Source organism: Triplophysa dalaica, chromosome 19 (assembly GCF_015846415.1).
Source record: "Triplophysa dalaica isolate WHDGS20190420 chromosome 19, ASM1584641v1, whole genome shotgun sequence".
Lineage (NCBI taxonomy): Eukaryota > Metazoa > Chordata > Actinopteri > Cypriniformes > Nemacheilidae > Triplophysa > Triplophysa dalaica.
The window spans coordinates 19,685,462-19,703,488 of record NC_079560.1 but is presented as its reverse complement, the minus strand read 5'-3'; the positions used below and the strand labels follow the sequence as shown (position 1 = coordinate 19,703,488).

The 18,027-nt window shown below is 38.3% G+C and overlaps 2 protein-coding genes and 1 long non-coding RNA gene across 4 annotated transcripts in view; 2 read left to right on the top strand and 1 right to left on the bottom strand.

Moving 5' to 3' along the window:
- Positions 1–18,027, bottom strand: part of LOC130407814 (uncharacterized) — a 143,567-nt gene that overhangs the window by 40,419 nt on the left and 85,121 nt on the right. The window lies entirely within an intron of this gene.
- fstl4 (follistatin-like 4) overlaps positions 1–18,027 on the top strand; it is a 144,226-nt gene that overhangs the window by 92,363 nt on the left and 33,836 nt on the right. The window lies entirely within an intron of this gene.
- LOC130407816 (uncharacterized) lies at positions 12,841–15,181 on the top strand. Its single transcript, XR_008904684.1, has 3 exons — positions 12,841–12,974; positions 14,119–14,273; positions 14,360–15,181. It is a non-coding gene; the product is annotated as an uncharacterized LOC130407816 (long non-coding RNA).

Here is an 18,027-nt window from a genome sequence, read left to right as displayed (position 1 = left end):
TCGCAGTTCCCTTAATGAACAACTGTAACTAAAATTACACATCTATTCCAGAAGGACATAAATCAAACCATTAGAGGTGCCGTGTGACTCTTATATTTTGAGATTCAGCTACTGGGCCAAAAATTTGGCTCCATTAACCAGCACTACTCATTAACCTCACTAATGATGGAGTTTAGCTTGTTGTCATTTTACACTTCTTTTACTTTAAGTGTTCAACTGGGTGTCAGGAAAGCCAGCGCCGGTGCTCAAGCGAGAAGGTTGAGTGTAGGAGTGTCGCTGTAATAAAACCTCGAGCTGAAGGTTAACGGTGTTACTGCAGTGGGATTTTTGCAGGATGTCATCTGGAATGAGAGGGTATATCTCTGGAATGAGGATCATTGGTGAAATTGAAGGACTCGGGTGTTTCACGCAAACAAAGGTCCCACAGGAGAGCCCTCTCCATCCCTCTCAGCTCCTTCTGCACTGTTGTTAAAGGCATTTTCATGCATTATCATGTGCTTTACAGACATTCATGTCCTGAGCATTTATTGTTCAGACACAATCGACTGTCTCGGCTGTTAACTACATAGCAAGGCAGCATTTAAGCCAAATCCACATTCATAAGTGACTGATTCGAAAGGATTGATTTCTCTCTATGCGTTGTTGTACTATGTGGGAAAAAAAGAAGAACATTAGAGAGGAGCCTAAAACTGGATTTTGGGAATCAAACTGGGAACTAATGTAGTGTTTTACAATATAGGTAGGCAGCTCAGCAGGGCTTTTGGACTAACCTTATGTTGCATGCTTTAAAATTGACTATACATTTGTAATCATTTAACATTTATTCACACATGGGGCTTTAGCGGAGCAGGAAACCTCACCATTATTCTGAGACGACTGCAGCTTTGAATTCTTCTGACGGTTCGGGATTTAAGAGCCCTCTGTGAAAGTATGACACATAAACCCAAGATGTCCTTGTTGCTTCATTTTCTGGTCGAAGGAAAGTTAGTATGACTATAAATGATGTTCAGAGTAATGGTCACTCAGTATTTGAATGAATGCACATCCCATAGAGTTGACATGAATAATACATGGCTTGTAAAGAAGGGTTTATTTTGGAGCTGTCCGATTTTTGTCACGGGTAGACACGGATGAAAGACGATGCACTTAACAAAAGGTATAATCCAGGGGTTTTAATGAAGATTAATCTAAACAAACATAAACAGACAAAACCGGGAACAGGAAAATGTTGACATTACAATAACTGACACTGAACTGAGAAACATACAGGGGTTAAATTCAAATACAAACACTTGGGGAAAACAGAATCAGGTACGGACTAATTGGCAATAACGAGGGACATGTGAAAACAGTTGACAATGCAGAACATGTGGGTAACACAGGCAGGGGACAGGCTGAAGTTTTACAATTTTAAGCTACCAGACAATTTAAAAAGTCAAATAAATGAGTAAATAACCTAAAGAAGGCCATAGAGCAGAGTCTTACACAGATTTGAATAAACAATCACATGAAACCCCACATCAGTTCCATACATAACATTTACAGTAATTCATTTGGCGGACAATTTTATCCAAAGCGAATTACAAGCTGGAGAGCATATAACAAATACTGAAATTCATTAAACAATAACAAACAAACACTTTCCAAACATGTTATTATCAATTTAATTTATATTCTCGTTTTCAGTATCAATTACCCATAAACATTATCATACAATAAACAGAATATTGTTGTTACAAACTTCACTTCCAAGCAGTTAAATAACAATTTTGCATCATGTTTGATTCATAATTTAAATTCAATTCAACCTCAAGAATGTTATAGGCATTCTCTCATGAATTTGAAATCGAGCAGCACCCTGCAGCCAGGCCTTACTGTACTGTAACACACACACTCATGCACAGACGCACACACATTTATCAGCACCATGGAGAATACCATAGGCAGCCCTTGCAGGAGTAAACAGAGAGAGAGAGAGAAAGGCCGCTGTCTTTTTGACTGGAGCATTCATTGTCAAGCTGCAGTCTATTTGTTTTTCACGGCTCTCATTAATGAAGGAATTATAAACACACTTAACTGCCGTGTCAGCAGACCTGCTTAATAAATCAAGATGCCAAAACAGAGACCATGACGGCACTCAGGGGTCACAGAAAACTACAGACACGGAATTATAATGAATCCTATTGACTTTCTTAATATATGTTCCTGGTTGGGATAATGGTAAATGATTCATCACTACATTCTAATCATTTAATCAATCAAACAATTTTACTCTCCGGCTGAAGGAAATCACGTAGAGTAGTGCATGAACCCGCTTCTGTAGTTCTATTTATTTACTCTATGAGGTTAAGCAGCCGTTCTTGTTAATGCAGACGTGGAATGTGGAGATTCTCTTGAGGGTAAACATGACCTTCAGCCTCCTCAAAAGTGACGGCTGTGTTTCAGCATTCAACATCCAATCAATTCACAATCCAATCAAATCCTGATGAAGAAAATCACATTAATATCACACAATAGAGGGCGAATGGGTCGCGAAGGGCGTTTTCTGTTGACATTAACTGTTTTATTAAGAGAGCGCTTTAGCAATATAATGCCTAAACCAATCATTACACAGAACGAGTCTTAAAGGGCTCATATGACACGACTAAAAGAAATAGTATGGTATGTTTGAGATGTAAGGTAATGTGTATACATGATTTAAGGTTCAAAAGTGCTGTATTTTCCACATACCGTTCATGTTTGTATCTCCTCTTTGCTCCGCCTCTCTGAAACACACAGATTTTGAACAAAACTTGTCGCTCTGAAAAGCGTGGTGTGCTATGATTGGCCAGTTAACCAGTGCTTAGTGATTGGTGGAATACTGCAAGCGTGTGACAGAAATGTAATGCCTCTTACCATATTTGGAGCATCATCTCTTCAATTGTACTGACAGGTATGCCCACCTGACTTGCGTATACATTTGGGCGGTTGCCGGTCTTAGTCAAATCAGACCACCAACTGATGTAGATTTGTGGGGGTGTGGTTACAGGAGGTGTTTTAGGCAGGTCTGTGTGAGCATTCGCTTTTACATAGAATGCATCTTTTGTTCCCACACTTTCATTTGTGCAATTTTAATGCTTTATAACACACCAAAGACACAGAAAAACAAGTTTTCGTGCAATATGATCCCTTTAAAGACAGAAAGTAGAGAGAGAGAGCGAGAGAGAGAGCAGTGGGGTGAGGGAATGAATGAAAGAGTGTAATTGGTTGAGAAAAGGTCTCGCTGGGTGATTTCCAGCAGGTCACTCATGGTTTCTGCGTATCAGAGGAGGTCACAAGTCTCTCTACTGGGTCAATTACTGAAATGCCCAAAGAGTTCATTAAACATAATCATTAAAGACAAAGGCTCTGTTTCAAAACCTTGTCAGCCGCCTACATAGGGTGCCTTCTGCGGGAGCATCCGAAATAGAACTTCAACACACAGTGCTCCTCACATGAAATGTATATGAGATTAAAATCGATTTTAGTTAGAGAAATGCGACTTGCAAACATCACAGCAGAACAGTGCTCTTTAAATCTATATAAACACACAGCACATGCGAAGATTAAAACTGTGCGTTAGATTGTAGATTTCTATTGATACTTTGAAACCAGCACCATGAGATGAAGTGTAATGAAATGTAGTTCATCAATTAAGTCCTTTTTTCTATTCAGATTGCTTAAGATAAAAAAATTCTTAGTCTGTATCTTATGAAATATTGAATACACACACTTGCTTAACAGGACAATAACAGTCCGAATACAAATACATCGTTTTCAGTTCAGTTAGTTTCATCTATGCACATCAGATGAAAAAATGCAATGCCAAACCATGCATGTGATTTTTTTTTCATGATTTTTATTTTGTTCTTATGTCTCTAATGCCTATATAATTTACTTTACTGGAAAGCAGCTTTGCAGCATTCCAGACATGACATGACATGAATTATGGTACAGACTTATATGTAAACAAACTCTTCTCTGTGGGGTTTTAAGTCATTCATTTACAGTAAATCTGAAGATCACGAGCTGCGTCCACTGCTTTATAGAGAAATGGGACGAATGGTTTTGAAACGTGACGGCAGAGAATTAGATACAATAACTCACCATAAAGATTTTAATGCTGTAAGTTTTTACTTTGTACACATTTTATATTTTGCTGTTTGCAATAAAATCCTTCAGCTTTCAAATCCTAAATGAAATACACTTATAACTACTAGAAAACAAAAGTTTGTTGCATGTAAAACTGCTCCCGAATTTGTTGAAACCCAGCATTTGTGATGGAGGTGTAAAGTCGCTGACAGGCAGAGGTGTTCTTTCACCTTTCCAGAGCTTGAGGTGAATGTTTGTACCGCTCTGTTGTTTTCTCCTCCGCTTTAGAAAACATTAGTGGAATGAAATGCATTTCTATTCTCTCAGGCAGACGTCTTTTGAAGTTCTGTTTATAAGAATCAGCTTTTGTGATGAATTGCACCTGGATGGTTTCCGTGGTAACAGAAGATGCCAGTCATACACGTTTCATTTATTGCAAAGGTTCTTTAAAGTTACCATGGCCTTTTCTCCTCATAGCAGACGAGCACGTTAGTGATGTTGTCAAGTTCTGGCCGGCCTCCATTGTGGTCTGATGTGAAGAGCCAGCTGTCACCCAGAATAAAATCAGCCATGCATCCCATAATGCACGATACACTGTGAATCATCTGGAATAGATGTAACGTGTATAAAGGTTTGATAAATGCTATGATGAAATGTCATGTATATATTTTTATAATGGACAGCTAAATGTTACATTTGATTGTTTCTGATTTGATTGTTATATTTGATGGCAACATATGAGTACTTCCATTATGTCTCTCTATCTCAGGTCTCTTTACTTTCCTCTCATCAAAGCTCGCAGTTAAAACAAGAAAACATCCAGCCATAATTTGACTTTTACAAGAAACAGTTTACTGACGGATTGCTATATGAAGATCAAAATTGATCCATTGTATTTCCTCAATGCAAGTTTCTTCTGTTATTGTGCATTATATTATCAGTGTTATCCTACAGAAAATAATAGTTCTGTTATAATATAATGAATGTTTCTGAAGGACAGTGGCTTCACTGTAGGCTAGAGTTAATTCAGCTATTCATTCTTATTGTTTTAGGCCGCTGTTGTTTGTTAAGCCCTTAATCTCTTTAATAGATAGAGCTAAATGACTTGCTTCACATGGTAATGATTGGTTTACGGAAACGGTTAACTGTTAATTTCAACGCTGAACAGACTTGCAAAATCAGCCCTAGCACTTCACACGAACCAACATGGATCCCAAATTCATGCGTTTCTATAATGAAGTCATTTCTTTTTATTTCATGTGGAAATGTTGGCACACCCAGAAGAGGTTTTATTGAAATGTAAGGCAGTTTCTCGCACCTTTCACGTGAGCAGAAGTGCTGATGTCTTCCGGCTGTTAGCTGCTCAGCATGTGGCCTGCTTTTATCTCAGCCTCCAACCTGGACTGCGAGAAGGAAATAATTCATTACCGCGCTTCCAATGATTTATTCCTTCTGCAGGCTTCAGCTCCAGTCGGACTTCAAACGAGTGCTCCAGGCGATAGACTGTTCGGCTCTTCCTACCGCTGCCTCTTTACACACAGGGACAAAAGACAAGAGGCAGGAGAAAAACTCTGAAAGCCTCGTGTCATGAGGCCCGACAGGAGGACATACAGAAAATCATCATGATCCTAATGCGCCGGTACCGGACAGCCGATGTGTTCACAGATATAGAATGCTGACATGATGGAGGGGATGGCGTAGACTAGAGGATGGAGTCGGCATACAGGGACTCAAGTTTAATTTCAGGTCCTTTACCTCTCTCCATCCTGTACTTTCCTGTCCTCTCTTTTAAAATATGTCATAAGAAAACATTGATTTGTATTGGAGGAAATGAGAGACCCTCCGTTTCAATGATTATATCTTTTAAATAAGAATTTTGTCAATGTTTTGAAGCAAAATAGACTCTATAACGTTAACACACTAAAAGCCACAAACCTTCTGTTTGAAGCAACAGTTACATCTAATAAAACTAAATTAAACCATTTTTACATTGTATACTAATAGCAAACATTCCTGCTTTGTATCTGAGCAAGATTTCACCAGCACACAACACAATACATCTGTGAAAAACACTCAAACCACATACAGTAATCAGCTCATCATACATGAGTACACTGGAATATTATGATTAGCCTTAAATCAGTCGTTCCATGCAGCATTTTAAAGGGAATGCTATGGCAACAGAGTGATGCTGTGATCACACATGCACAGGTTGAAGATGCTGGACTGGTGTCTTGAGTAAATCAGTCCGGGGTTTTTCATGAATGCAGCGGGTCGGAGCAATCATTGTCAAATGATTTATGTTTGGTCTCACGTGTGTTGCTTTTATAACACCTCTGACATGATTTGCACATTGAACACCCTCAAACGTTGCCTGTTTGTTTGATTATATCAGTCTAGCGTTTTTGTTTCGTTTCTATGAAGCATTTGATCAGTTTACTTTTTTATGTCTGTACATGAAAAGTCTACCTAAAGGATCTTTATGTGATGGTAAATGAGAGTGAAGCGTAGGTGGTTAGCACATATCACCTCATTTCTCGTCTGACGTAAAATGATGTGAAAAACCGCAGGCCTGTTATTATCTCATTACAGCTGTGAACGTGAATACAAACTGCAAGCTTTGCTCTGTAATTGCCTGTCAGCACTTCTGATTGTATTTGACAAGTGCGCAGAGAAACGCCAACATCACTTCTATTATTATCATATAACCTCCCTCCTCATGACGCCTCTGAATCATCTCCGGTCCCGTTACACATTTATTTTGACCCAAAGTATATTTACAAAATAGGAAATCAATTAACTTCAGATGTTTTCATGTTTCATAATTGCAGGACAACATTTGTATCTCGAGACCAACAATGTTAGCATTTCTGGAGTTATTTACAGTAGTGGCCAAAAGTGACCCATTGTGCAGAATGACTGCTGTGTCAAAATCTCTAGTTTATATAGTTTAGTTTATATAGTATTTTTTTTGTTTAGTATTTACATCCATTTACATTACAGTCAACACTTAAAGTGAAAGTTAGCCCAAAAATGAAACCTGTATGGATTTCTTTCTTATGCAGAACTCAAAAGAAGATATTTTGAAAAATGTTATTAACTGGACCCATTCACTTGCATTGGTTTTGTGTCCATACAATAGAAGTGAATGAGGTCCAGTGCTGTTCGTTTACCAACTTTTGTTAAAATTTCTTCTGCGGAAGAAAGAAAGTCATACAGGTTTGAAATGACAAGAGGGTGAGTAAATAATGACAGAACTTTCATTTTTGGGTGAACCATCACTTTAAGCAGGTTGATGATCTCAGCAGAATGTCGTAATATTTTACATTTATGCATTTGGCAGACGCTTTTATCTAAAGTGACCTACATTGCATTATCCTATACATTTATACATAGGTATATGCAATCCCCTGGGATTAACACAATGCTGAAAAAATTCATCTGAAAATAATAAGATGTCACACTGTCAAAGAACATAAGTTGTTATTCGTCGTTTAAATGGGGTGTCTTTTTCATATTCAAATTATTTTCTTTGTAATCGGTTGAATTTTAAGCTTTCATGCTGGACACCGGTGGCTGCTAATGGTCCACTGCTCAACTTCATTTAGACTTAATGCCGTAGATCTGAGCCGCTATCGATTAGCGCAGCGTGTTTGCTCTGGAAGCAAGAAAAAGCAATCTCCTCTCTTTCAGCTCGTCTAGCTCTGTCATTACATTACAGGCCAGCGCTGAGCCAAGCAGAGGAAAGGATTTTTTGCCGTCATATTGCAACAAAATGGTTTGTATGGCCTTATATATGATAGAAGAAGTAGAAAGTCCTGCAGCAAGGTTAGATTGACCTTTTCTCATGTTATTGGGAGTGTCGATATACAGGGAGAAAAACATTGCTGGTTTTCGTTGGGCAGGAGAAAAGTGGCGGATTGCTGTTAAACGAGAATCTGTAATTATAATCGGTTTTGTTCAAACCCTCCTAAACGTTTATGGCACAGAAGGCACATAAAAAATCACAAGCTGTGACTGGTGCGCATTAGTTTGCTCAGATACATGACATAAGCTGTGGTGTGCTGACTTCACACTCGCACCATCTGTACATGTAACCTGAATGCCGTCTCGTTGCCGTGAGTGATGACACCCGCCTCATGGCTGTCAGACGGCCCCCGACACGACATGATACCTGCGACCCCTCGAACATGCACTGAACACACTGGGGGACGCACTACTGCTAATGTGATTAATGTTGTGTGGAAATAAAGGCCACAAGTCAACACATTCTCTTTGCTTTTATTATTATTATTCCGATCATTGTGAGATGTTACTGTGCTCTTGTCAAAGTTGAGATGAGAAACGAGCTGAAATGGACCTATACATTTATTTGAGATAACAAATGACAATAATTCAAATTAAAAGCATATTTATACATATGTGACCCTGGATCACAAAACCAGTCTTACACGAGAACATTTTTAGTAAAAGACAAAAATACATTGAATGGGTCAAAATTATAGATTTTTCTTTTATGTCATAAATCATTAGGATATTAAGTAAAGATCATGTTCCGTTAAGATATTTTGTAAATTTCCTACCATTAATATTCAAACTTTACTTCTGGGAGTGGATGGTCTGCCACACTGCCTGTGATTAACAACTTCAAAGCCAATTTCCTCAATATTTCCATTTTTTCACTCTCAGATTCCTGAGTTTTAAACGGTTGTATCTCAGCCAGATAGTGTCTTATTCTTACAACTCATACATCAATAGAAATCATATTTATTCAGTTTTCAGATTATGTAAAAATCTAAATAAAAAACAATTGACCGGTTTTGTTGTCCATGGTCAAAGATATATATAAATATATACATACAAAGCGTGAATAAAGAAAATCTGTAACAAAGATAACTGTTTTGCGTCTTTATATGACCTTGCATGTTGCACTTATTGTCAAAATAGGTAAAAAGTACAAAGGCAGATGAATAGGCATTTGAGCTACAGACAGAGGCAACACCTCAAATCATACAGATGTTGAGCATAGGTGACCAGACTTGTTAGTTTCAGCCGTATACATAATAAAGATAAAAATACAGTATGTGAAAGACTATTGCTTAAGAAATCCAATATCATGAGATCAGGGAAGCACTGAGAACGGCAGAGTTTCCAAAGCAAACCCTATAGAACTAATAATGTCATGTATAATGGTGGGAGAATAGACTTCATGTGATTGTTTTTTCATTTAGTCATAACAGCACTCAGACCAGATTATCCCAGTCAGAAATTGGTTTATACTCGGTTTTACTCCAGGTATAATTTCTGCTTATTGTCAGGCGAAGATTTTAAAATGAACCGAACAGACTGGCATTGAGTTGTTTTTGGAAAGCATCATGTATCAGGAACTGCAGCGGTTTGTTTGGAGAAGCATACAGAAATACCACATCACTGAGACATCACTGACATTAATTGACACCAGGAGATGTGTTGGGTTACCTATGGTGAGATAAGTGGCACATTTAGACTAGTTTTATCAGTATGCTGAATTTCTGGGAATCAAACCAATGGCATCAGGCTGCAGCAGTCAAGCTACTCTACAGTCTTGACTCTGTGAGGAGAATGTCCACTAAACTCCTCTTTAACCTGCTGGGTGTATGAGGACCCTTATCATTTTGTCATGGGCCTCATGAGTTTTAGTGATGACTCTGGGAGGGAAATCACATTTCCTCAGCTGTGAGAATCTTTCCTGGTGATGAGACTTCAGCTAAGCAACATTTTGTTCACTCTTCCCAGGCTATTTGTTTTGGCATCTGTGCTCATGTTTGTGCCATGGGAGGTGCACAGCTGCTAAAAGATTTAACATAGAGTTCAAAGAAATGAATAAATCACCTGCTATCTGAACATCACATACACACTTCTGTGTGTGCGTGCATGTGTATTTTTAAGGTTATACTATGGCCATTTAGAAACTCTTGATCTTGTTATTTGGTTGTCTTATAATAACCTCTTAAAATCAGAAGTGTCACGTTGTTGTTGTTTACAGTAACTCTTCAACCGTTTGTGCTATCATTTTATTTCAGAACAAAATGACACCATGCACACATTGATAGCACATTGTGTAAGAAGTTAACAGCTCAGTCATAAATCACCACTCCAGCGCCTCTTTTTCATCTTTTGTAAAGCAGCTCAGCCTCGCCCCCTTTGTTGTGTGTTCTCGGGGGGCAGGGTTTATATGATTTCAGGGGTTTGTGATGTCACTAACCAGAGAGGAAGCTAGTTGTACCTAAGAGCGTTTTGGCATAGTCCTTAAAATGTGATTTCTGTTCTGCTCTTGAACTTTGAGCTTTGTACATGCAGATCTGTTTTTTAAAAAACAAATCATATGAGCCTTTTAACGTGTAAGTAATTTGATGGAGTTCTATGTTGTGTTTAATTTAAGTATCAACTTAGTCTCAGGTCACAAAAATAAAAACGGAAATAAATGAATCTATGAAGAGTGAGTAAGGTGTAAAGTAAATGTATATTGTAGATGTTAAATAATTTGGATTTGGGAAACCCAAAGGTTCACATCGCATTTTGATTGCAGACGTGACAAATCTGAGCTCAGTTTGAGACATTCTTGAGATCTCTTCTGAAATTCTAATGACAGACACATTTGTGAAATTTCTCTCGCTGGTGAAATGTCTGTGACACAGATGAGACTTCAAAAAAGTTTCATTTGCTCTCCGTTTAATCTTGTTTATGTCTAGAAGTAATAATCTGTGATTTCTGTTTCTTTATGAGATCATAAAGTACATATTTTAATTCCAGATTAAAATTTGGTAAATGTTCTAAACCTTCTATGGTTTAGTAAACTGCCCGTGGGCAGGTAATGAATCACGACTGTTGCCCTTCACATTCTCTCTGTGTCAACAGGGATCAGCATTGCTCTTTAAGAAACTCTGCTTAAAGTGTTTGTTTAAGCTATCATTGAACCATGCTGCTCTGGACGTCGCTTTTACATTCATGAGATTGTCTGGCGTATAACAAAAAATTTGATTAATTTTTCTTTTTTGAGTGTTTTTTTGTCGTCTTTTGTTTTAAATCATAACAACAAGCTTTGATCTGGAACACGAAAGTAAATGCAGTGAATGAATGTGTTAGAGATGGGCATTTTGGATCATATTTCATTTTGAAAGTTGGATAGGTTTGAAAACCAAGTACTCGATTAACTGGGGAAGGGACGAATATTTGAATTACAACACTGATACGAAATGTATGTTGATAAAAACTTTGACAAGATTGAGTAAATAAAAATTCACAATCAATGTTTTTGAAAATACAGAAAACATTTAAAAAGAAATATCCGCATGAGGTGAAACGTCATCTCTTCCTTGTTGCATTTCTGACTGTCAGTAGCCAGGGCTGCGTTCACCCTCGACAAAACATTGCAAAACGTTTTTAAACGGAAGCGATGGTGCGATTGAGGACCCTGTTGTGATGACGCAAGGGTTTAACTATGGCAGCTGAGATTGCCATTCTTTGTGTTCTTTTTGAAGAATTTTCAAAGCCTTATGAAATCGGTATAAATACGTGTTGAATACTCCAAAATACATCTCTTCTAATATTTTAAATAGTTGCGTATGTACGAGCTGCAGCGGACACATTTGAATGACTTAAATTGGACCCATTGTGCCAGCTGACTCTTTAATTCCGTGTAGGTTATAAACATGTTGCTGCTGATTGGGCTGACGTTCTTGACACACCCACCAAACAAGAGAAAACGTATCTCAAACCCGTTGCACACCGTTGCAAACCATTTCCAGGAAACATGTCGTTGTACCCGGAAACCGTAGCGAAACGTTACGCACCGGTTTGAGCTTGAACATGCTCCAGGAATCCATTACCCTTCAAAATGCGCAAATTGAAATAGCGCATTGAAACACGTGTATCGTGTAACTCCCATGTATCGCAAACAAGTTCTCACGCTAGCATGAGGTGACTTTTCAGGCAATACAATAAAGGCACATTTAACAAAAATGCTGTTTTTACAGGTCACGTGGCGTATAAAAATGTCACATGACAATTCACGGTATGTTGTGGCAGAACATTTGGAAAAATTGGATGTAAGGAATTCACATTAAGTTATGGCTTATATGATAGCCCATATGTAGGAAAACGAGTGAGTGCAGTATGGAGATATATGTGACCCTGGATCACAAAACCAGTCTTAAGTAGCAGGGGAACATATTTAGTTAAAGCCAAAAAAACATTGTATGGGTCAAAATTATAGATTTTTCTTTTATGCCAAAAGTCATAAGGATATTAAGTAAAGATCATGTTCCATGAAGATATTTTGTAAATTTCCTATGCTAAATATATCAAAACTTTATTTTTGTGAGTGGATGACCAGTAACAGTGCCTCTTATTAACAACTTCGAATGCAATTTTTTCAATGTTTTGATTCTTTTGCACCCTCGGATTCCAGAGATTTAATCTCCACCAGATATCATCATATCCTAACAACCCATACATCAATAGAAAGCTGAATTTTTCAGCTTTCAAATGATGTAAAAATATCAATTTCGAAAAATTGACCCATAAGACTGGTTTTGTGGTCCAGGGTCACATATTAGGAACAGTAATATAAGGAAATATAGACAGTTCTCTTCACTCTTTCATCACAGTAGGTGGCAATATGCACTAAAGTGCAACCTGCCACAAAACATACAAAGAAGAAGTACACTTTACACAAGTACAAGGGTCAAAATACACCTTAATCACAGAACATCATTTAATGGAAACGGGCTCATTCTGAGATATAGTTTTTTATTGATATCTAGAAAACATCGCTTAAATTTTGCACAAATCTTCTATAATGGAAACCTGGCTGCTGTCTGACGGTAAAGTTTTATGCTCGTCTGACTTGTTTGTCTGACAGTAGTGTTCTCACCTGACATTTTGTGTCCAAATAAACTGGTGGGGAGCTAGGTGTGCATTTTAAATCCATTTATGAACTTGAGCGCATGTTCATGTGGCGCTCGCGAAACAGAGGAATGCTCGCTTTGCTCCACGAGTACCACGTGAGCTCAGCTTCCATGGGAATGGATTGAAACGCTTGCCCTATTCCGCGAGCTGCGTGAATACAACACTAGAACCCATTGGATGCAGCGCAAAGAGACGTAACAAACGCATTGTTAGATTTCTTTTTGCTTTGCCATGTTGCATCGGTGTAAAAAAGAGTGTAAGATGATAACGAATTAAAGTTGTGTGCGATGCACATTTCGCGCTTGACTGTTATTTTGTTAAGTTTATCAAAGTGAAACCAGTCATCGCATCGCTGTGCACTTTCAATGCTTATCTCTGTGCTCCGGACTTGGACCGCGAACTCTCGCAACGCAACCAATCAAATCTCTGGGTACCACCCGAAATGCCAGCATAACCAATCAGAGAGAAAATACATGTGTTTTTTAAATGTATTAATAGAACCAAACGATCACCGTTTTTATCATCGGTCGTCGCTGTCACGTCTGAGTACTCCAGTACTCCAGCCTTTCACTAGAATGTGTATTGATGTTTCAAGGGAACATTCAATCTGATTGGTTGTCTCTCTCTTCAGGATTGTAAATAGTGTAGTTTGGTTATTAAACATGACTTGTTGAGGTAAAGTCACTGTTTTGTGGCTTTTCCAGAAGTGTTTCTTATATCCAGTCTGCCTGGCAAAGTTTATATATTATTTGAATTTTAATAGGATTTTTAATTTAGGAATATTACAGCTTCGCATTATTGTGAAATGGTAACTCATAAATTTACATTTGGTCATTTGGCAGACGCTTTTATCCAAAACAACTTACAAATGATGCACACAATAGAAGCAATCACATTAGCAAAATGTGTGGAATGTGCAAGTAAATCAAAATCTTGACTCAGCTTGCTAAACACAGTCTACTTAGCTAGTTGTATAAATATAGAAAGGACAAACAGCAATTAAGTGTTAGCGTTATTGGGTCAGATGTTGATGAGAAAGAGTTTTCATATGTTGCCAAGGATTCAGCTGCTCCGGCGGAGATGGATTCCACCTTCAAGGAACAGTCCAGGAAAAAGAGCATATCAATCCATTTTTGGGGAGGCACCACAAGCCACTGTTCTGTAAAAGAACACAAGCATCTGGGGGCAATGTTGGTCTGAATTTGTGAGTTAAGGTAAGATATTTACATTTACATACATTTACATTTAGTCATTTGGCAGACGCTTTTATCCAAAGCGCCTTACAGTGCACTTATTACAGGGACAATCCCCCTGGAGCAACATGGAGTAAAGTGTCTTGCTCAAGGAAACACTGGTGGTGGCTGCTGGGATCAAACCAGCAACCTTTGATTTATCACTTCAGTGGTTTAACCCACTAGACCACCATCTCCACATCATATAGATAGTGCAGATCCAGTGGTTGTCTTGTTAGCTAGAAACAGAGATTTGAATTGATCATATCAACTGTGAGGCAATGCTGATTGGTGAAGATGTGCGGCCTCTTCAGCTCATTATAGAGCAGTCTTGCTGCCTCATTTAGGAGCATTTGCAGAGGTTGGACAGTACATTCTGGAAGGCTGGTCAGGAGATCATTGCAGTTCTCCAGTTTCGAAAGAACATGGACAAGGAGTTGTGCAGCATGCCCCAATAGGAAGTGTCTAATTTTAACTACTGTCGGATTATTTGGATGAAAAGAGAAATAGGAGAAGTAAAAGGAGAAGCCGTGCTTCTGAATAACAGATTTTAGGGATTAAGTGTAAATGGAAAAGAGCAGTGGTCTAGGCACTGAGCCGTGGGGTACTCCTGTAGTGAGATGTAGAGACTTTGAGACCTTACCTATTCAAGATATCCTGAAGGACCTACCTGAGAGGTATCAGATCTAAAAGATCTGAACCACTGGAGTGCAGTTCCAGACACACCCATTGACCCAAGGGTTGACAGGAGCATGTGGTGGACGTTTTTTCCAGTCTCATGAAGACTCATTTTTTCCAGCTATTCATGTTGTGAATAGCTGAGAGAAGGGTGATATCAGTTGAATAGCCACTTTTGAAGCCAGACTGGATGTTATCCAGATGGTTGTTCTGTGCGAAAAAAGAGGAGAGTTGGTCAAACACAATCTTGGAAATGAATGGTTGAAGGGATACTTGACTGTATGTGACTGTAAATATTCAAAATGTGCAGAATATCTGCAGAAACTGCTCCCAGAACACACTAAGGTTGAGGAGGTCAGAGGTCAAACACAGGAATTCAGTCCCAAGACCACACAAGAATGCTTTGAAATGCGGTACATGTACAAGACTTTGCAAAGACTGACTGTTAACATGGTAAAACAATAATGAGTCCTTGCAAAGGATTTTGGGCAATTATGGAAAATAGTAGTACATAATGGGATAAGTGGAACTCAAACTCAAGACGTTAATTCACGTTCATGTCTGTCTTTTTCTTTCAAGGCAATCCCTAAGAAAACATTCACAGTGATTTGTTAATGTCAAATGTTTTTATTTCATTACATAGAAATGAATGTGATGTTTAGTTGTGTTTGGCTGTTCTGCATTGGATATTAGAATAAACATCAGCATTGCTTTGAATGCACGAGTCCTGCGGGCTCATTCTTACACCTCTGTATTATGAAAGAGAATCTAATCACAAGTGTTATATTTCCCTCCCACCATCTAAGACCTTTTCTTCAAAATAGACAATAACTCACTCGGCTTTCGCATTCCCACATTCCCATGAGTGTCTATTTCTGCACATATATAATGAGAGAGTGAATATGTGTCCTGGCTACACCTCCAACAAAATCCATTACAGCGTCACTGTTTCCAATTCGTAGCTGTTTTATGAAAGGATATCAGTAAAATCAGTAAAAATGTTCGGGAAATAAATTACTTATGACACAGGATCTGTTTTTAAAAAACAAACAAAGTGACAAAAAAAATCCATTAATTTGTGTCACTCTCATATAGAAGAATGACATTTATTGTCTATCTTCACATTTGACTACTTTTTGCATATAAATGATCTCAAAGTAAACAAACATTAACATAAAATACCCACTCCAGGTTTTGCTGAATACCTCCAAGGCCATTTTAACATCAACTATTAATAGATGAATGTTGAATCGCTAGTTGACGTGATTGATCATTCAATTAAGTATATAAGGCCTTATATGCCTATAGAAAACACTACTTAAGAAAATTCTTCCACCTATAAACAGTAAATATGTCAAAGGGAAATGTCTAAGAGAAAGACGTTATTCTGCACAGGCAGTTATGCATATATTAGCAGTCCTGTTTACTCTCTTTTCACTCTTTTTTTAGAGCCTTTGCAGTCAGCAGGTGTTGTGCTTTTTGGGTATTATATTTTATGTCCTTATTTTTAGTAATAGAGCACATTTAATAATCTTACATGCTGAGTATGAAAGATCTAACAGGTATTTTGCGTCACATTACAGCTGGGGCAAACCTGTGTGACTTTATAAAGTCATTGAAAAGAACTGGTGAATTCAGTGCCAGAGAATGCACTTACTGATAAAATTCACTTTCATTCTACTTGGTTTAGGCTGCTGTGCTTAACACTGGTAGTGTTTTGTTGGTTTTAAGAATCGGGGAATAAGAGCCAATAGTCAAACAAGCACTATTTCTAGTTTTTCTATACAGCTTCTGTAATTATCTCTGTATAAAGACACTCTGATCGTTGACGTGCCGTTCCTCTCTGATTCAGGAGGCGCTCTGCATATGTTTAACATTTGTCTGAAACTCCCCACTTTTATTTAGGTGGGAAATGAGTGTTCTCCCCATTGGCTGGTGCCAGCAGTAACACCTAGCTTCAATACATCAATAGTTTGCAAATCCCAAGAAAGACAATTACTTACATGGAGAGGCTATTTTTGGACAAGAGGGGAACACAAAAAGTCATTACAGAGATAATGTCATTCCAACTTTATCCAGCTGGGAGCGGCGGCATGGGCAACAGATATATGATTCGTCTGGCATCTCTACCACAGAGACGGCACGGTAAACAATCTTAAATAGAGCTCCTTCTACTGGGGAACAGTCAAGGTGTTGTCGCGAAACAATGTAGTTTTATTGCTGGAGGGAAGAAATGAAAGGTAAAACGTCGAGGCATCTGCAGAATCATGAAAGTCAAGGTTTCATATTCAGCTTGAAAATGGAAAGCTGTTTCAGGGTTTGAAAGTTGAAGCGTCTCTTTCCTGTGAGATGAACTCTTGTATTGTTGTCTTCATTTTTGTGAAACTTCCCTCAGCCTTCCATGCTATTCTAAAGCCACAAACACACTGGAGAACGACAACCAGATAGAAATGTAGTGTACCCAATCTCTAAACGTATTTACAACAAAAATATCATAGCAACATTTGAACTAGGAACTAGGAACTAGGACTAGCATAAAGCTGTGGCACAGGAAAACAACAAACAGACCAGGTAAAACGTACACGTACAACCACGAAAGGTACAACGTACAATGAACCAGCACAGGACAAAGAACACGAGGATGTTTTAAAGGGGAGCAAATCAAGAGGGAACAGGTGCAAGGGATAAACTAATTAGCACAAACTAGGAAACAGGAGGGTAGGAACAATGACGCAGACCGGAGAGAGAGAGTATGGTTACAATTCATCTCTCTCTCTCACATGAAACAAAGGATCCTGTATGATTCCACCTCAAGACCAAGAATTACCTAACAACAAGAGGTGGAATCATGACAGATCCACGAACGCTGTGCTAAGTGATGAACTGTGACTTGGAATCTCATGGAGTCTCATCGTTCGTGGATCCACTTGTCTAGACTGTTTTTCAAGATGGTGGATGTCTGTTTACGTGAAATGTACTGTCTTTATAAAGTATCTTCTTATTAAACTGTTTGTACACTTACAAAGTTCTCAATGCTTCGGTTTGCATGTAGGGACCC